General features: G+C 41.7%; 1 pseudogene; it reads left to right on the forward strand.

The window, feature by feature from the left end:
• Positions 1-9,020: 9,020 nt before the first annotated feature.
• The window catches only part of LOC149184983 (uncharacterized), a 140,970-nt pseudogene continuing 128,672 nt past the window's right edge, over positions 9,021-21,318 (forward strand).

Consider the following 21,318-nt stretch of genomic DNA (forward strand, 5'->3'; position numbering starts at 1 on the left):
CATTCAAGTAATCAAACATTCATACAATAGATAAATGACATAATGGACACCAAACACTCATACACCAAATAAATAACATAATAAAACATTCAAGCACAAAGTATATCACATAAGCAAGCTCATACCTTAATGTATCTCAGGGGAGGCTATATTGTCTGCATAATAAATATATATTAGCACAATATAACTTCACAACACATCAGCTCAAGCACAAATAAGATCATGATATCAATAATAGTAACTAACTAACATGTTTGCATCATAAGCTTATAAGCATTTTCGTTCATGCATAATAATCACATATGTATGATCAATCTAGATTAGTACGAGCTACTATAAAAACATATTAACTCATACCTGAATTTCATAACCATAAACATTTGCATAGGCCAATCCAGGTTAATGCAATACATATAACATCGATCTTAAATGCAATAACCCTCATCATCAAGTTATAGGCATATAGCAACAAAAAATTATATATCATGCTCCTAAACTATCATATAACAACAACAAGTTAACCTATAGCATAATCATCAACAACATATAACATAAGCATTAAGCTAACTATCATATATCAACAATAACAATGCATACCACCACAGGTTACTATCATTCATGACTATCTAACATATGTGCATATGAGTACACTAATCAACTAGCATCTATCATGTGTGTAATCATAACATTAATAAACATGTACATAAACCTAATGTATATAAACCTAATGCATATAACAATAACTAACATAACTACATGCCCAACATCCAAACCTATATGACGACATGCTCTTGCATCGAGGTCCAATGTTGTAACTTCACTTTAATGATATACATCTCCTGCTTTACCTCATTCAACACATTAGCATCATAACATACCAATAGCATCATGATGACCTAATTGCATACAACGACCTTATGCACAACAAATTTCACCATGAAAATGCATGCATAACAACATAAAGACACCTACATGCTTAACAAATGCATATACAACAATACACTTATGACAACACATCCCCCAACAAACACCATCAACCTTCACATGGTGACATCACTACAATCATGATCAACACCATGCAAATGAAACAAGCTGATGGAATACAAGCATGGAACACATATGAAACTGACATGAATGCATGACAAACACACTGCCCATCCAATCCGAGGGGTGAACCGTGCTCTAATATGACTCTATAATAGCCTCCTCCCACATCTACCCAAGCAACTGGCTAGCCAGGGTAAACATGCGACGAGAGGCCACTATGATATGATTCAACCTCCTAAGTCACATTAAGGAAGTGGAACTGATGGAAACACACCATACATATATTCAACGTCAGCATTAGAACCCTCAGGAACCAATCCAACCTTTCTACCAACCAGCCGCTAGGTCCCACTAAGACTTTAGACCACTTGACCTTTGGATGCTCTCATGCTATGGGCATTCCAACATCCATGGACCTCTTGACACTCTCATAGGACTGCAAGCTAGTGTCCAAGGACTATTTGGCACAATTCTATGCTAGCATCCCTAGGATTTAAGCCACATTTTCAGGTCAAGAGCCCATGTCACTGCCCAAAATTGAATGGAACCTTTAGAATAGTAAGATAACATGGAGATAATAGTACTAATGCAATTAGTTAAATAAAATATTGAATGGACCCCTACTAGCCATGACGGGGATTTTGTCAAACATATCATGAATATATAAGTGAAAATAATCTGGGTGTAAGTGTCTTATACTTATATTAGATTCACTATGGGGCATTGTTTCCTTCCACTCTAGCTCATATTAATGATACAAATGCCAACTTGGTATGGGACTACCATGTTCCACCTGACTGTAGAAAGGCTGAGCCAAATCTCTCTTTAGCTATTCACCCTCGTTCCATATTCCAAGCATGAATGTGGGATCTCATAGACCACATCAATCCAAAATGATATATGGATTCTAGAGGCCATCCACCTATTGTAGCTATTGTAACAACCCCTCCAAAAATCCATGAACCTTGAAATTTTCGGAGCCCCTATAGTAGGCCAAGCCACCAGCCCCGCCAGGTTCTACTCAAAGAGTTCAACAGTCTCAAGGAGCCTAAGGAAGAATCTAAGTTTTCTACTAAGTAAAATCAGTTTGCCAATTCCTGCCTTAGTAGGTCAGTTGCAGCGTCAGAATGTGACTAAAGATGATCCTTGTGACCATTGCGACTATTGTGACCAGTGCAACTCACAGGTCACAGAGGTAGAGAAATCGCATTTTCCATCCTTGAGAACTCTTGCGACCTAGTGACCTTCCAAGTCACAGAAGTTGCAAAGGTTGCAATATCACACCACTACCTGTTGATCATAAGTGCGATTATGCGACCTTGCGACTCGCAAGGTCACAAGGTCGCAATGTCCCACCATCCATTCACATGGTTGCATAGGCCTCAAAGTCACATACTAGTCCCTCATGACCTCACATGTGTGACCAACTCTATATATACGAAGTCTCCTCAGTCGCATTTGTAAATGTTCACCCGGTCGCACTAAGAGCTAGGAGGTCCTCTAATTGAAGTTCGCGCGTGCGTCCGGCTCTGGGTAAGTAACCATCCACTATCCTACAATAATTTTTTTCTTCCAAGTGTCAGTGTATACTCCCCTCGACCTTTGGTATTCCCTCACCTTAGGGTTTATCCCTTTTACTTAAGTTTTATTTCTTGTTTTGTGCCAGAAAGGTTTCCCTAGCTACTTCTTCCCTTCCTCAACCCAGACAGTGCGTTTTCCCTCAACCAAGCCCCCCTTGCTTTTACTAGCAGGCCTAGATTTAATCATCTGAAGGAGACCCTAACCTCCTTAAGTCATTCAATAGCTGCCCTGATTTTTCTAAGCCTAAGTCACGCATCTTAAATCCGGGATGCCCTTTCTCTCGTGACTTTGTGACCCCACCACCTCCATCTTGCTGTGACCTGAGACCATATCTTGTAATCTGCAACCTTGTGACCCCTTGTTTCATGACTGATGTTACTAGTCGCTTAGTTGCATCCCTATAGCTATGACCAGACCTGTCTTCCCTGTGACCTGTCACCTACTAGACCCCTTTCTGTCTTGCACTTTTAATTGATTTTCATGTCATCTCTCTCATCGTGGGATTGTGTTTTTGACATGCCATGTGACATCGATCTAGAATGCATATCCATTTCTTATTTTGAATATGAGATGGCTCCCCCTACTACTAAAGCTGTTGAAGGGGCCTCAGGAAGCAGGTCATCGGAAGCTGACCCAGAAGAGGAACCACCTATCTTCGGGGACATTGCTTGCAACATAAGCAAAACCACCAGGCTCTCCCGGTACACCATCTACAAGAAGTTTTCAAATAAAGATATTCCAGACACCTAGGAGGAATTCCAAGTGTACATAAACGTCAAGAGATCGAAGTTACACAAGGTGGCAGCATGCCCCCTAGTCTTCTCGTGCTCGAAAACCATTAAGTGGATCTTGCAATGCATAGATACAGAGTCCTGGTTGATCAGAGTCCACGATGGAGCACCCATAGCCGTTATCTCCTTATCAGAAATTAGTGCTTACTATAGGCTTCTCGAGAAACAGGAGGTCTTCAATACCAAGTGGCTCAATGGTTTCTCGACTCCCACAAAAGACATCCTCAAGGAATGGTGGCAAGACCCTGCAAAGTTCCGGGTCAAAACAGATCAAGCTTACAAAATAGAGGGATTGCGAAAAGTGTATCAATTTTGCAATGATGTGCCAGTTGTATGGAAAGCCAGATTGTGACATTTTCCATGGAACCTGGGTCCCCCTGATGTACGTTGTTGCCACCTCAGGGACCATTTTTAATTGGGCAAGCATCCTATGCTCATCATTGAAAAAAAAACATAACGACTGCCAAGCTCCCAAAACCAGAACAATGTCCAAAATTATATATTTCATCATACGACCTCGATGTTGTTTGCTCGAGATGCTACTTCGAAAACTGGAATTGCAACTGGGACTCATTATAAGCCAACCACATGCATAGCCATTATAAAGTTTTTTGGGACACAGGTTACAGAGGAATGCTAGTTATCATCTCCAAAATTTTCATTAGACCATTGTACCAATTACTTTTCGGTGAGGAGCCACCATGCATGTCTAAGAGGGTCATGAAGACACTCATCAAGGTGGCACATTAGTTCCCCATTGAAGAGGGGATATTCATTAGGGTGTTTGATACCCATAAGCCTCCACATGCCCTACTGAGGTTTTCCATAGATAGGACACTCCTGGGAGAGGTCTGTTACCAAATGACGCAAGGGTTTTCAAAGATATTGAACAAAGGAAAAATGAAACCCTGGACTACCTTCCCCCTCACCATCGAGGCGTACGTGGTAGAGAATTTCAAACAGGTAGAGGCAGATGCCAATGCGCTGAAAGGAATCCTTTTTGTAACTCTCAACTACTGAACTTATGATATGGAGAAAATAGTAACCGCCCATTGCAAGAAGGAAAAATTCAGTTGGTCATATTCTCACACCCAAAAGGACATTGAAGTCAAGGTGAGGAACTGGTATAATGCTACAATGAAATTCATCCCAAGCGAAGAGCAAGATGCAGAGGATGAGCCCCAAGACAATTCCCAAGAAGATATAAGCCTCAAAGAAAGAGCTTTTGCCGTAAATTAAAAGCAGCTCAGAGCACCAACATGCACTAGGGAGGCTGAAAAACGCAAAGGGAAGGAGGTGGAAGACCCCGTGAATGATAATGAGGAAGAGGATGCAATGCTGGACAAAAGAAATTCCCGCTTGGCAAGAAAAAAGTGAGAGATCAAGAGAAAAAGGGAGCTAGAGAACAAACAACCTCTAGATTCTAGCAACCAGAGATAGAATGAGAAAAGGAGAACGCAGGAGGAACAAGTGAAAGAGAAATAGCTATAAGAAAAGCAAAGGGAGTAAGAAGGGGTAGAGAGGAAAAATCAGGAAGAAGAAGAGAGGGAAAAGCAAGAAGAAGAAGAGAGGAAAAAGCAGGAACATGAAGAGTAGAAAAAATGGGAAGAAGAAGTGGAGAAGAGAAGGCAAGAAGAAAGAAAGAGGTTGGAACAAGAGCTGAAGAACATGGATGAACTAGAGAGGCAACGAGCATTAGAAGAGGAAGAAAAAAGGTAATCGAAAGAAGAGATTAGGAAGGACAAGGAAAAGGAAGCTGGAGAAAGTGAACAAGGGGAGACTAGCAAAATAGTTGATTTCGGCATGGGACAAAATGAGATTCCTCCATTAGACATACTCCCTACTACTCCCCTCACTGGCAGACATCTTCCACTCCAAGAGCTAGGCATCATAGAAGATCACGACAAGGAGGTCCTAGTTCTCACTCAACTCACTTTCGATGAGATAAACCTCAATATCATACAAGAAAGGACGAAGTTTTGTGGCAGGGACCCTGCCGAGCCTTTGTCAGTAACAACGACCAAAGATATTGTGCCTAATATTACAGTGAACCCTCAAATGATTGCCTTGGCTGGGATGGCTTTCGTGGTTGCCATAGAACACAATGTGGCCAGGATGAGGAAACAAATTGCAGATTTGCAGAACAGGCTTTACGCATCTGAACAGAGGGCCACCATGTTAGAACAAGAGAAGAAGAAGATGGAGGAAGAGAATGCGGCACTCTGCTTAGTACACACAAGCGCAACAGAGTTCCAAGCAGCCATTGAGGTAGAAACAGAGACTCTGGGGGAAGCCATGACAATAGTTTACGAGGAAATGTCTAAACTACACCACACAGTAGCCCCCATCGTGGCCATACAGGCTTGCACAAAATAAAGGGTAGCCATGCTTAAAGAAGCTATGACTGCTTTGGATAGAATACAAAAATGGCCCATTAAGTACCCTGGTGCCCTGGTGGTGGTCCCTAAGAAAGACTGGATCACCATGTAAAATACTAAGGTCCAGCTCCACATCAAAGTTTAGTCTAAAGAGAAACTAGGCAAAGATGTGGAAAGAACATTGGCATCCTACAAGCGTCTTTTTAGCATTTTGGAATCATTAATCCAATTACATGGAGTTCCCTTGATAGGAGAGGTTGGTCAGGTCAGGAAGTAGGAAGAGATCACCTCGGAAGTAGAGGCATTCATAGAGATGTTTAAAGAAGTAGCCCGTACAAAGGACATGCCGATTACCAAAGAAAACATCACACGTTATGTGGTAGAACCAGTGAGGATCTACACCAAACTGGTAACCTTGAATAATCAGGGGCATGCCAAATGAAGCACTCTCATTCCTAATGCCCTTGAGTGCCTACACCGACATGATGAATATTAGCCACAAATCATGCCCATTGCAATAGAATATAACCTATGGCACACATATTTGATGGAACAACTCGGGCTTGACATTCCAGAACTTTCCATCATTAAATTAGTGAATTATATTGATAGTGATTTCTTGACATTTTTGTCTACATTAGCATAGAACACCTTGTGAATATGAAATGTCATATAGAATACCAAAATTCATGTTGAGCATATGAAAGGTCATGAGGTAGTCCAAGAGTCAAGGGTAGACCAAGAGTCGCACTTACCCTATAAATATACCCTCATGCCTCATTTGTAAAGGAATTTTTGGCCAAGGACTTTTTGAAGATATAAATTTCTTAAGAGAATTTATGTCCTTTTAATATATGCAAAGAATGATTGTAAGCTTCTACTATTGGATTCTTCAAATGTTTTATGTGCTAATGCCATGAGTATTTTCCTTCAGATGATGGATCGATTATTCCTGAAAGCTATTTGATTTGTGGTCTGTTCACATGCTGTCTCATACTCCACACTTTATGCTACTTCGTATGAATTCTATTTGTTTCACTAACTATATACTCGTGCCAGTGAACTATTTCTTTGGTGTTGGTATAATCAGTTTTGACCGCACAAGTTATGCACTTTGATAATGTTTGATTGTTGTGCACTGATTTACAATTATTAAGAATTTTATCTTAGAATAGATAAGCTTTATTTAGACTCTGCTAACGGTAACTTTACATAGGGTATATGTCATTTATGGCTTGGCTATTCATGGTATATGTGATATAGGATATTTGTCAATTATTTCCTTGTATTTATTTGAGGTTCATGCTTTCAATTGGGTCTACATTTCACCTTCATCCAAATAAAACTCTACAAAACTGAACGAAAACCGAGCCTACATACCAGAAGGGATCCCTACAACAAATGGTGTAGGTTCTAGTTTGGAGCCTACAACAGGGAGATCCCCTTGACTGTTGGTAGAATATTCCAGCCTATCAACATATTTGGCGCTAGAAGGAGGGCCATGGCAAGTACCAATCCATGCCTTCACACCGAAATTTCCCATCAGGGTAGTAGCCAGCCTCTGCCTCCCACTCCCCCGGAGATACCATACATTCCCCCTTATGGTCCAGCCTTCACAAAGCCACTTTAGGAAGAATCCGAAATTCCCCCGCTTGAAGATGCTTCGGGAGGGGAGGAACTTCCCTTTTTTGAGGTCATTAACGAACAACTAAGGAATTTGCGCCCTATTACTCGACAATTCGTCATGGGTCTAAAATGCATTCCCACCACTAACTCCCTATTCAACACACACACCTCTGACCTGCATCATATGCATCAAGGCATCCTTGTTAACTCCATATCACAGTTAATCGGCCTAGCGCTAGATGACTATGCGGACACTGTTGAGAGACTATCTATCAAAGGATTGGAAAGCCAGCCTGAAGATGAAGGAGGTGACCCTAGGAATACCATTACTTACAAAAATAACCAGTCTCAAGGGGAGGAAGTGCACGGGAATGATCAACATATCACTCAAGGGACCCCCGTTAACAATCAACCCCTCACTGGGGGCACTCATGGGATCCTGGGACCAGGAGCTAGGGACTACCTTAGAGACTGTATAAACTTCTACAACAATCAACATCTCCTGAGAAATCTGAGGAATACCAGGAACATGAGAAACACTAGAGATCTAGGACACCTCAGAGTACCTTGAGGAGGAGGCAGGTGCCTCCCCTGAAACAGTGGGGGATCAAGCACAGATATTGAATCAGAAGGTGATGATCGCCGCCTCCTTTTCAACCCTAGAGAAAATCACCATCCACCGTCGCTCGCCTGGATGGATCATTCCCCTTTTAACCTTAGAGGCGTACTTCATGATATGCCTTGCCATTCTGAGAAACACCTTACGAAATTCGACCCAGAGAAAGGGACCTTAGCCGATGACCACATAAGAAAATTTTACTTAGCCTTGCAGATGATGAAGGTTGAGTACGATGACATAACATGCTGTTTATTCCTACACACCCTTGCGAATAAAACGTCCACCTGGTATCGATCGCTGCTTGTCACCTCTATCCGAACTTGGGATGAGTTTCAAAAAACTTTCCTGGACAAATTCTTAGAGGACAAGATTCCTTCTATGCTCCTCACCGAGCTCAGCACACTTAAATTCTATAAGAAGGAGAAGGTGAAAGATTTCAATCAACGCTTCACCACCATTCTGAATAAGTTCCCCATGGACATAGCTATTGATGATTCCATCACGATTAATTATTACACCAGAGCCCTACGACGGGATATTATTGTGTTCATTAAACGAGAAGCCAAACTTACCCTATTTGAGAATTTTGTTGTTGCGATCAAGTTCAAAAAGGACCTTCTTTCGATCGGTGCCTTAGAACATGAATCCTGGGAGGATACAAAGCCATCTGAGAAGAAAAATCAGGACTCCTCAAGTAAAACCTTAGATAAGGATAAAGATTCCTTCGATTTTGAGGGACTGGCCAAATCCCTTAAACAATTGACTAATGAAGTGGCTGAGCTAAAGTGAAGAACCAATGATGCTTCATGAGGAGCCAAGCCTGCGAAGCCCTTTTTCCAGAAGACTAACAACCTTCCCCCTAAATTGTCACAAACTTCCAACTCAACTTTCAACATGGAAGAATTAGGAAAAGATAACTTTTGCACTTTCCATCAAGCCTCCCACTCTGAGAAGACCTGCCCACAATGGCTTCATAACATGACTGTCGTAGTTAGCCATCTGTTAGAGGATCAAGCTGATGGGGAGGGGGAAGAGGACACTAATGATTTTGAAGAGGACACATCCCCTCCCATTGAGGATACTCCATCTGCTGTGCTAGCCTTCGATGTTATCGGGGGGGATGAGGTGTGCACTAGATTAGGTGTGCACTACTTAAGAGGCCTTCGTTGGAGATTTCCCCCCAAAACCCCACAAAATTTATAACCTCAAGAGTAAAGGCACTGTGTTGGACTCTACTCTAGAAGACAAGAAATGAGCATTGTTACGACGGATCCTTTCCCCCACAAATGCTAGCCAACCATCCAGTTCTTCTCCCAGAGGGATGGATGAGGTGAGTCCGAACAAGTCACCATTAGGTACAAAAGGTGACTCACCCACACCTAGAAATTCAGCAAAAGGGGTTATGACTAAAACTATCTCGACAATGCAACACTTAGCATAAGAATCCTCATCTGTGGTTTTAGATTACAATATCATAGAATATTTGAAGAAAACGCGAGCAAACGTTTCTCTATATGAGGTTTGTAAGTTGGCCACTTAGTGTGAGTTAATGGCCAAGGCCTTAAATTTCCATCCTACAGCCTCAAAGTCCTCAACATCAAGCAAAGGTAACACAACAAGCTGAATCCCAATCGTGGTCGACCTCTAAGCTATATTAAACGTTGCAAACACCAGCTCGAGAGGTTCAAAACCTCCTTTCCTTTTAACCTTCGAGATGTTTAATTTTAATGTGCACAACTACCTCGTCGACTCTGGAGCATTGACCAATGCCATGCCTTGGTCGGTATGCAAGAAGCTAAACATTCAACTAGAAAAGACTGACGCCAAAATTATCCAACTCGACAGGTCTCAAGTCTCAGCTGTAGGAGAATTGAATAATGTCATCATTCGGTTATCTTCTGATTCCCAAGTTCACCAATGCATTGACATAATAGTTGTAGACATCCCAGAGGCCTACAATCTTCTTCTTAGTAGAGATTGGTCTTGTAAATTGCAGGGCTACTTCGCCACAGACTGGTCTCACTTGTGGCTACCGTACAAGGGAAGGAATAACCAAATCAGGGTCAATAGTGAACCTTGTATGAAACACACCATAACCGACCTTGAGAGCTCCAATGAGCCAATCAGCTATGCCCAACAAGAGTTGCGAGTATGCCTTCTAGAGTCCCTGTTCGAGTGCTATCAATCCTAGGGATCGACCGTCCCCTAGGATATCTAGATTTAAATTCCTATACAAACCCCAAGCCTCGATAGTGAAGTTTGTTCCTTAAATTTAAATACATCAGGTTTACCTTCCCTTAGTATTGAAACATGGACATTGTAATATGACAGTTCTAAAACTCACGATGGAGTAAGGGCAGGCTGCAACTTGCTGGACCCCAAAGGAAACAGGTTCCTGATCTTGTGTAGGCTAGAGTTCCAATGCACCAACAATACTGCAGAATACGAAGCATTGGTACTCGGCCTCAAAAGACCATCGACCTGAAAGCAGAATGACTGAAAGTTATTGGGGATTTAGAAATCATTACAAGACAAGTACGCAATACCATTCATTGTCTGTCACCACACCTCAAGAATTACCAGCAAGAGGTATGGCATCTCATAAATTCATTTAAAGATTTCAGTATAATTTCCATTCCTAGATTTAATAATGTTGTTTCCGACACTCTAGCTAATGCTGCAACGAGGTTCACATCCCTTAGAGACTGGGTTTTCTATTGAAATTATCTATAAACTAGCAATGCCTGACAACGTAACTAACTTGTGCATTTTCGATGATGACCAGTAGATTTTGGAATTCATGACAAATACGGAAGTGTTCAAAGACATAGTTATCGGTGAATAGGTACACGAGGGATCGCATGAAGAAGAAGTAGGTTCGTGTAAAGGAAATACCTTACCTAAAGGGGTGGCGACACTAGATAAATTGTTCAACCTCTAGAGCCATTTCAGGGGCCCCTGTGATGTAGGTAATGTTCCCTCTGTGGACAGAGGCAACCCCTCTGTTGGAAATAATACTGAGAGGGGGGGGTGAATCAGTATTATCAGATCAGTAAAAACTTTCCAATTTCATACTCAGAAACATATACGCTACTTCAATTAAGTTAATCCGCGTGTACACGCTACTGTGTCTAATGAAACTCGCGTATATCCAGAGATCTTATAATTCAGTTAGCATAATCTTCAGTAAATGCATCAGAACATTATTAAGCATATTAACAGTAAACAGGTGCAGAATAACAGAACAGAACATCACACAAGAGCCACACACATGAACACCATGATATAAGGTGGAAACCCAATGTGGGTGAAAACCACCTGCTGCAATTCGTCTCTTTCTTCTTTAATAAGAAACTTCTTTTACAATGTATTGGTGCAGTCCTTTACCAGTACGCAGGCTACAACCTGCAGAGGGCTACAACCCTCTCTCGTTTTCCAACTACTTCTGGAAGGGAGCTACAACCCCCTCAGCTCTTGTACTAGCCGATCCATTTACTAGTACAAAGGTGCTGACCCTACAACCTGCTTTCCTTCAGGGACCACGTTTCATCAATTTTTAGACTGGATCCAAGAGTACAAAACAAACATTACCGCAATACAATCATCAACTTATACTTGCATCATAACCCAATATTGAATCACTGAAACCCTGTCATCAAGAACACAGAACCCAAACCAAAGCCCAGAACTCTGCAACAACCACCAGAATCAGCAGCAACCTGAAATATCAAATCTTATTATGCACACGCTACTTCACTGTACCAAAACCACGTGTATACGCGCTTTCACCAGAGGCAACCCGCGTGCAGATCTAGAAATAGTTTCTTATGCCTTCGTTGTCAGATCCGACCCTTGCCAAGTGTCCCGAACAGATAAACAGTAATACCAGATCTTCTCACTTCGTCAGACACACATTGCTTGCTCTTTTGCCTAATGATCTTTTCCTTATATAGCCTTAGGTACTTCACAATACCACGGTCCAAAACCATAGTAACACAATACCATCAACCTCAAAACGAGGGATCAACACGCCCGTCGAGACACCATGGTCCGAAACCATAGGCACAACTTCCAAGGACTAATCGCCACAGACCAAAGGTACTTTTCCACATACACGCTCTTTTACTGAAGCCAACCTGCGTGTATACGCGACTTGGGCTTAACGAACCTGCGTGTATGAACTTTCTTGGCATGCTGTACTAAGATCTGTCCTCTGATTAAGTTGCCATCACCTGTACCAACCTCTGAGCACCTGTACCATCCTCTGAGTGAGTTGCCATCAAGGACAACACTTGAATCATAATGCCAACACCCTCTAGCCCTAGAGTGGATCTAGTCACAACAAGACAAAACAATAGCTAATTTCCTTAAACAGTCATTGTTGAAAGAGCCTACCTCAAACCAGTGTTCGATGGAGCTTTTGTTGTACCGCTTTAGTTATCGTTTCCTTCTCCTCGATGAGCGATTCACCTGAAAGAACACAAGAGAACAACAGAACACATAACAGAGCACAACAATGATCTATTCACTTAAAAAGTCAAGGAATCATAATCTATAAAGTATATTTTACAGATGACATAGGAAATCACAATTAATTGTACTAAAATGAATAAAAGCAAAGCTTACAACTAAACCTTGATGTTGCAAGCTTCCTCGAAGGGTCCATCTAGTATGTTTCTTCAAGCATTCACTCTCAAAAGGGTCTCCCAAGAGGTTGATAATTCTCTCTCTCACTCAAAAGCACTATTAAAAAGCTAAGGCAATCCATAACCAATTGCTAGACTATCAATAATTCACACTGCAAACTATCAATCTCACACCAAAGCTAGCTAATTTGCTCCAAACCAAAAACTAGCTGATCATAGCAATGGGAAATGCTTTTATAAGAGGAGGAGCCTCCATAAATAAGTGAGAGGGAGCTTATCCTTAAGGGAGGTTTCTCAAAAGGCGGAACCACCATCCCAGAGGAGGAAAGGCGAACTTCCTTTACCCAAAAACCAGCTCTAGAACCATCCAGAATCATTCTGTTCGAACTAATTCGCCATCTCTGGATCATCTCGAGTCAAACAATAAGACTTAGAGATGGTGTCGCTTGGCAGCATTGCATTTAGAGTTATCGTCACAAGAAAGATGTTGAGGACTTGCGACGAGCCCTAAAATCTGACCGTCGTATAGAATAGATGTACCCTTGCAGCAATGGCGCGACGTTATAGTCCATTACAGGAAATTGTCGCAGGCAGAATGAGGCTTACTTGTGACGATATTAAAACATGGGTTAAAAGGGTCAATATTCGGGATTAAAGAGAATTTTTTAATATTCTTTAAATTATTGGGAAGATATGGACACATTTGTTTGAGGTATGACATAGAGAAGATGTCGCTTAGGGACTGACTTTATGATACAGGGTTAGTGACAAATTACTGTGTAACAGATGCCCCCTAAAGCATGAAGGCTGAGAGAGTGGGAGGGGTGAAATTGTTTACTAAACCATAACCGAATTGGAACACCATCATTGAGAACCTGTAGGAGCAAGTACAACTGATATATCTGATAGTGAAAGAAATACATGTAGTCTAGGCATGGGCACAACCATCCAAAAGACAAATAGAATTGATCTGTGGTATGGACGCAGCCATCCAGTCGATAAGACCATATATAAAAATAAAGGTATGGTCACAACCATCTAGAAAGACTCAGGCATGGTTGCAGCCATCCAATCAAATATTCATGTATCCAATCACGAACCAATCCATGCAACTCGAACTTATGTAATGTTAGTCCGAGGTCTTGAATCCCATTTGATCATGGTACAATTTCTAATATGCGAATAGATGTGCTGAAGTCAAGCATACTAGAAAATCGCTTGATTACGAACCAATGATGTAAACCGTTAACAAGCATGAGAGAGACCACTAGTAATGTCAATGGTTCTCAAATTACTGTCCGTACAATCCACAAAGTGTGAAGAATTACTTGGAGTCGAACACTCGTGGAATCACCTAATCGAAGACCAATAATGCAAGCCTGTCATCGAGTGTGAAGAACTTGAAATTTAGGCATGCAAGCTCTAAGGTACCGAAAGGAATCTCTAGATCAACTTCTTGGATAATGAGTTGATGTCGACAGGAAGTGATCCATTGCAAGAGGGACATAATGTTTTCCACATCAATGACATGAGACAAGGAACAAGATAAAAATGAACAAGACAAAGAGTCAAAGGAGGGTGTAAGGGTGAAAATTGTAGAAGGATTAAACTCTTGAACATATCGGCAACACGTCTCCAGAACGCGGCAGCATTTTGGTACCAAGGGATGGAAGGTCTGGCGGAGACAACAAGGATAAAATGGAATGAGGCAAAATGACAACCCAAACCCCGGAAGGCCAATGACGATGTGAGGATATCCCAAACTCGGTGAGAGGCAAAAGTGTCAATGTTCAAGAGTGACTAGCTGCCATAGGTAAGCAATGGAATATTTCCAAATCTTCCCCCACCATTGCTAGCGAGTACCCCAATTATATTTGAAAAAAAGCTTGAAGGGGATAGCATATGCTTGCGATATAAGTTTGTCCTTCAGACAAATCCAACCTAGTGAAATTTTAACAAGCCCTAGGGAGGAGAAGCTCGGGTCTCATCATGGTGACGAGTCTAATGTCGTCAGGGTTTAATGAGTCCGACATAGGTAAAAATCATAGTCTTTTTCATGTTTAGAGAGTTTGAAAAAGACATGGAAAAGAAAAATCCAGGGGGGACCTTTTCATAAGTTTGTGTGTCTCAAGCCTAAAAAGGTAGAAAATGATACTCGAGAGAACCGCTTGACCATTTCAGTCAAGGAGTACTTTCCGTAAATAGTGTTTCTAGTCCGAAAAAGTAGAAAATTTACTGGAGACATGATGTTTCGTAACCAAGAATGACCTGGAAATGAAAAGAGCTCAGCCATATTTGCATTTTTAAATGGTCGGAAAAGAGCTGAAAGCAAACCTCCATTTTTATTCTCTTTAACGAGTCAAAAAGGGGAAAATACTCGGCAATCTTTTCATCTTTTACGAGTCAAAAAGGAGCTTAAGGAGTACTCTTGAGAAATTTTCATGGTATTTATTAACCATGCATTGATCAGTACCTGCATCCGACACACCTATTTTTGCACAGAGAGAACCAAGCATAAGACCGATTCCAAAAGGATACATGATTAATGTTTGAAAACCTAAGTCAAAAATCCTAAAAACCATAACCAAAAACCCTAAAAACTATAGTAAAAACCCAAAAAACTATAGTTAAAGCCCTAAATTTCAAAAAAGGGCCTATAACAAGTCATATGGTAAAAACATAATTTACTTTGTTTATTTTTAACCGTGGTAAAACTCCAAACAACGCATACCTTGCGAATTTGGGTGTCGATTTCCAGAGCTGTGGTGATTCATTGCGTTCCAAACTCTCTCCAAGTAAGTATTATACCTCCCCCTTTGTGTTTTGAATTCATTTGAACCGTTATTTCAATGTTTTGGCTGAGTTTGTGAAGAATTTTTGTTTCAAAAATTCACCTCGGTCGTCACAGATTCTCCCCTCGGGGTTGCGATGACTGTGAATTTCCAACTGGCCAAAATCGACATCGTCGTAGGAGAGTGATGTACCCCTGAAATGATCCAAGAAATGGCGAACTATTCTATCCAGAACATCACAACTATTTTAGAAACAACTGCAACAAGCGCGGAAAACACAAAAAAATATTTTTACACCATTGTAGCATATAAAAATGGATCAAACAATTTCTAATAAGAGGATGTTTGTATGTGTAGGGTGCAAAATGGCATTTTCGTGGCAAGAACACACACATGATGTAGATGACGAGAGAGGGGCAATTGATCCTCAATGCTTGCAGGTCCTCCGGAACTGCGGATTGCTCAAATTCTTCCTAACGCCGCTATTAAGAGCACAATTAGACCTCCTAGAATTCTTAATTTGATCATGGAACCCAATAGAGGGTAAATTCATCATCCGAGGGCAGGAGGTTGAGTTTGACTCCATATATATATATTTTCTTACTAGTTTATCATGACGAGGAGAGATACCCTGCATGGGTGGTGTGCGGATCGTCATGGAGTCCTTAGACATGCTGATTGCATGAGTGTGCCCAGGTGCATGAAAATCATCCACTAGTGGTAAATTGCAGATTCCAACAGTGAATGACCTGTCACTACGTGTATTGGTGTTCACGATCACATGAGAAGCTAGTTCTTAGGCACAACATGAGGCAACTAAAACACAACTGTAGCTGGCTTTAGATTTCCTCAATCCTACCATGTTTGACTGGGCAGAAGCAGTGTCTCTAAACATGAAGAGGCAACTGACTAAATGCCAAAGAGGTAAGACGAAGCAGTTCGGGTATGGGTCGATTCTGATACCGCTCATGCTGGAGTGGGTGCCCATACTTCAGTTACAGGACATGTGCGTAGGGTGGCCTGGACCACGGGAGACCCGAATCACTTGGTGGGCCCATGTGATGCCGCAAGGAGGCGGCGACCAGCCAGTATCCTGGGGCCTGACTTCATGGAGTGGCTACATCGTTAGCAGGTGGTGGTTGAGGATTGGCCTTATGCAGGGACAGATTTCAGGGGAGACCCGAACATGCTGCTTCTGCCTAGAGAGTAGTGGGACGAGAGAGGTAACATACTTGGGTTGACTGCCAAACTTTTATATTTTAGTTTTTTATTGTTTTTGGATTTTAAATGTATATGCCCTAATAATTATGCTCAATTTTGCAGATGTTGGACCTGAGAGACTGGTGGGTCTCACTCCTACAGCTCGGAGGGAGAACAGAGAGCTTGCCTTGCCACCTCCAGGTGGAGATGTAGAGGAGGAGATAGCCTGGAACTTGGAGGGCTTGACCGAGGGGATCCCTGATTACCGAGGGTTTGAGGAGATCCCGAGACAGTACCAACGACACACTATGGGTGTGTCAAATAGGATTCATAGACTGCTCAGACGAGTAGTTCGGGCGGTGGTTTGCTATAGAGAGCAGCACCTAGAGTAGTCTCCTAGGTTTCCTTTTCTGGAGTTTTGAGAGACATGTGTCTCGGATTGTAACCTGAACATATACATTATTTTTTGAGCAACTTGGTGCATAACACACGATATACAACTATCTATGTTTTATGATCTTTGGTTGTTATGTCTGAATGTTTGTCTACGATTTATAATTTGTGCAAATTTCCACTTAATACATAAGTTACTAATGCATCAACTGATATTCATAACATCTGCATAAAAGATGAAAGACACAATAAGAAAGAAATCACTTAATGCACCAAACCAAAAAGGGTACCTCGGCGCATGGGTCCATGTTTGCACAAGCTTGAACCATGGAGAACTATGCTTGGATTTGATTCCATTGTTTACACAAGATTGAAATGAGAAACTATGCTTGAATAAGGTTCGCATGCCCCCAACATGACAAGCCAATCGAGGTGCATGCCCCCCAAGCTTCATTGCATTTAATGAGGTGGATGTAATGAAGGTTCAATGATGAGATATAAGAAATACTCGATTGACAAAAGGGAGTTGTTTCATTTTTGAAATGAGGTTGACACGAAATCACAAAATGTCCTCGGACCCTCGTTTCATTTTTTAAAGAGCTTGACCCAAGACAAAAACTTTCCTTATCACCCCTTGTTTCATTTTTTAGCAAGGTTGACATAGGAACAAACAATCTACGGACTGCTTGTTTCATTTTTTAAATGAGGTTGACACAAGATCAGAACTATCCTCAGATGCCTGTTCATGGACCATACGAGAACATGACTCCCAAGAGGTCTTCACTGGGAGGAAGAACCATGCTCTGAGGGGAACACATGTCATTGGGCACCATCGACAGATCGGGTTCCAATGCCCATAGTACATGATGTATGAGACCATCTGCATGATCATCAACAGAGGCGGAGACAGAATGGGTAGGCACATAATTGACCTGTGGTAGGGAAGGTACTTCTTGCGAACAAGAACTGAGAGGGAATGGTGGTTGTACAGGAGGTATCTAGTGACCAAAGAATGACAATTGATCTATAGTGACAATTCTTCTGTTGTGAGGAAAACAAAGCACATGGAAAAGTGAAGAAACAAGAGCTCCCATGACATAAATATAGTCATGGCCAAGGAGAAGATTGAAATCCACAGAACCTTGGATGACCATCACGTCTATGGAGATGGTTTTTCCTCCCAAAGTAAGCGGGAACTGTGGAAGGATCCCCAAAGGATGACTAGTTCCTCTGTCGAAAGCGAACAAATTCTGGGTGACAGGCACAAGCTCTGGAGAGCCAAAAGCTTGCCAAGTAGTGGAAGGCATGAGGTTAATTGACGCACCTTCATCCAAGAGAGTGCCAGTTACTGCCTTATTATAGGCGTGTATAGTGTTAGAGTCGATATTGTCATCCCTCCGTCAGAGATCAAATCCTCTTGTTGCATTTCATATTAGGTGTCCCGCCCAGTCATTTGCATTCCATTAGGCGCATAGATCATCTGACGGTAGTGGCATTCCTCCAGTTTCCCTCATGTTATCTACCTACTGGCACATATTTGCTCATTAAAAAAAAACATATACAGTCTCCTTTTTATCCTGAAAATTGCAAAGATTGTCTTTAGGGTTTCATGGTCAGTTAGGTCTAGGGTTTCATTAGGGTTTTGTCAAAAAATGTGTTAAATTTTCCAATAATTGCTAGCAAGCCATGAGGAGGGTTCAATATCAATAAATTGCATCATCAAGTGTTCAAAAATGTGTTTTTCCTCAAAACAGAAAAAAATGAGTTTTTAGCTTTTATTGTACAAAATCATGAAAATTTTGTTATCCTCATTGTAAATTCATTCATATGCATCCTGGTTTCTTTCCTTAGCCTAGAAGCTCCAACACCTGCAAAAGAAAGCAAGCTCAGGTCATTAAATTCATCACAAAGTGAAAAAAGCAGTGAAAAAGTCCAAAAACAGAGTTTAAAGATAAAGTCAAATCCAAAACATTATAAAAGTGGATTTCATGAGCCAAAATTTCAAAAGCTCTTTGTTTATAAGCGATTCCTTCATGTGATAAGCTCATTTGCAAAAGAGAAGCAAGATAGAGAAAATTTGGTGAGCAAGTGAGAAATTGGGCGAAAATCTCTGTAAGATTATCGGCGCGGTGCACTGGGCAGGAGGCGCGGTGCACTGGGCCTTAGCACTCAATTCATTTTAACACGGGCACGACGCATTGGTGGGGTGCAACACATTGGGCGTGCTCTGTGGCACATACATCCAGGAAGCCCGAAAACTTCCAAATTCACTCCAAAATCACCCAAAACGCATCGATACAAGTAGGTTGAACTTCATTCATGGTTTTTCATCCAAGATTAATGGTTGTTGATGGTGTGTGTTTCATGGTGCTTGTGTAAAACAATCAAACCCTACCTTTTAAAAAACCTCAAAGAAACTTGCAGCTAGGGTTTCAAATCACTGTTTTGTCACCAAGTTCACTCCCTCATCCCATTTGTCCTTTGATTTCATCATTCCCTAAGTTCCCCTACCCCCCCAGGTTCGTTAATTCTCTATCCCAAATTCCCTTTCCCAAATTTCCAAATGTAAACCCCAAACCCTAATCCTATACAAAAACTCCAATAACATCCCATATTTCCCTAACTAAGTCTTTCCCAACAATCCCAAATTTCCCACTAGTTTTCCCCTCTCCTAATAGTCCCTTGTTTCACTGTTTTCCCTTGGTGGCAGAGATCAAGAACATCACCGAAAATAGTCCACCATAGTTTGACACATCAGCACCTATTTCTCCAAGCTAATTTTTATTTTAGTAGTTATGGCAACTGATCCTTCATATGATTATGAAGAAGAGACCCAAGGTGACTCACCCACGGAGGGACATGCACCCAGGAGGCCTCATAGAGGTGGCAGACATATCAGAGAAGAACCTACCACTCTTGCCGAGTTGCAGGTCTGCCCTCTTGCCATATTTTGTTTCCAGCATCAGTCATGTTATAAATTTTGTGAGAAGGTTGCTAATATTCAATTTCATCATGAGTCAACCCGCTTATTTGTGTTGCATTTACATGGTGATCAAGCCACTCTTGCTGGTGTTACTTTCACATTAACACCAGAAACCATTTCATTGGCAACCGGTATACCAAACATTGGAGAACCATGGAATATGAGGCAGAAGATTGACCAGCAACACTATGAACCATACATCAAACTTGGTTTTTTGAGGCAGCTCAAGAGAGTGTTTCCTTTTCAGTTCCTCAAGGATGAGTATGCTCCTTTAATGAAACTCATCATGAAGTATTTCACCTGTGAGGGCCGGTTATCCCACTTGTATGCTTGTCACATCAGGCTACTGATGCATTTTACTCGGGTGCGGATTATGAACATCCCATATTTCATATGCCGAAACATAGAGAAGATGACCACTCTTGTGCAACACAAGACCCCTCAGCAGCAGTTTAAAAATCTTTATCATTTTGCTCTCATTAAAATTGTGGTTGTTCATCAGCTTGGTTTACAGGGCTTCACTTGGGATGAATTCATCTCTCATTAATTTTTCAAAGCTTCACAGGGACCTTCAGAGGTTGGGCAGGAGATAGGTGGTCCTTCTTATCAGCATGGGGGCCATGAGACCGCTAGTGTGCTGGTGTTCATATCTTATTAGAGAGGCACTAGACGGTTGTTTGCAGCAGCGAAGCGAGTGTTTTCTCCACCCAGGGTGGAAGGGGCCTCACTTCTTCCATCAGCATAGTAGGTTCAGGACCAAGGCAAGAGGCCTCTATAGGAGGAAGGACTATCAGGTGAGCGAGAGACTGATTTCATCCTCATTGAGGGTGATGATACTGACATGGGCCCATAGAGTGCAAACCTTAGAGAGATCATCAAGGAGCAGCAGGCGGACATTGATGCCTTGTCCACCAACTTGGATAGACCCCAATGGACTATACAGTACTTAGAGTAGAGGAACAAGCAGCTTGAGGATCAGCAGGTGGTGATGGAGTTACAGAACATTCGACAAAATCGCCAAAGTGCCTGAAGGAGGAGGTTGGAGTTCACTTCCTTGGAGCAAGAGATCAATGCCGATAGGGAGTCATGGCTCGAAAGAGTCAATATCCACTTGGAGAGGAACTGGAGAAGGCAATAAATGAGAAGAATATGCTTAGAAACTTGTCATATCATTACTCGTCCCGAAACTTGGTGTGCTATGCAAGAATCAGGAATTTGAAAGAAAAGCTAAAGAGAGCATCAAAGAGACAAAAAGAGGATGA

Source organism: Pinus tabuliformis, chromosome 3_2 (assembly GCF_031772625.1).
Source record: "Pinus tabuliformis cultivar Carrire ecotype Pingquan chromosome 3_2, CPIR1, whole genome shotgun sequence".
Classification (NCBI taxonomy): domain Eukaryota; kingdom Viridiplantae; phylum Streptophyta; class Pinopsida; order Pinales; family Pinaceae; genus Pinus; species Pinus tabuliformis.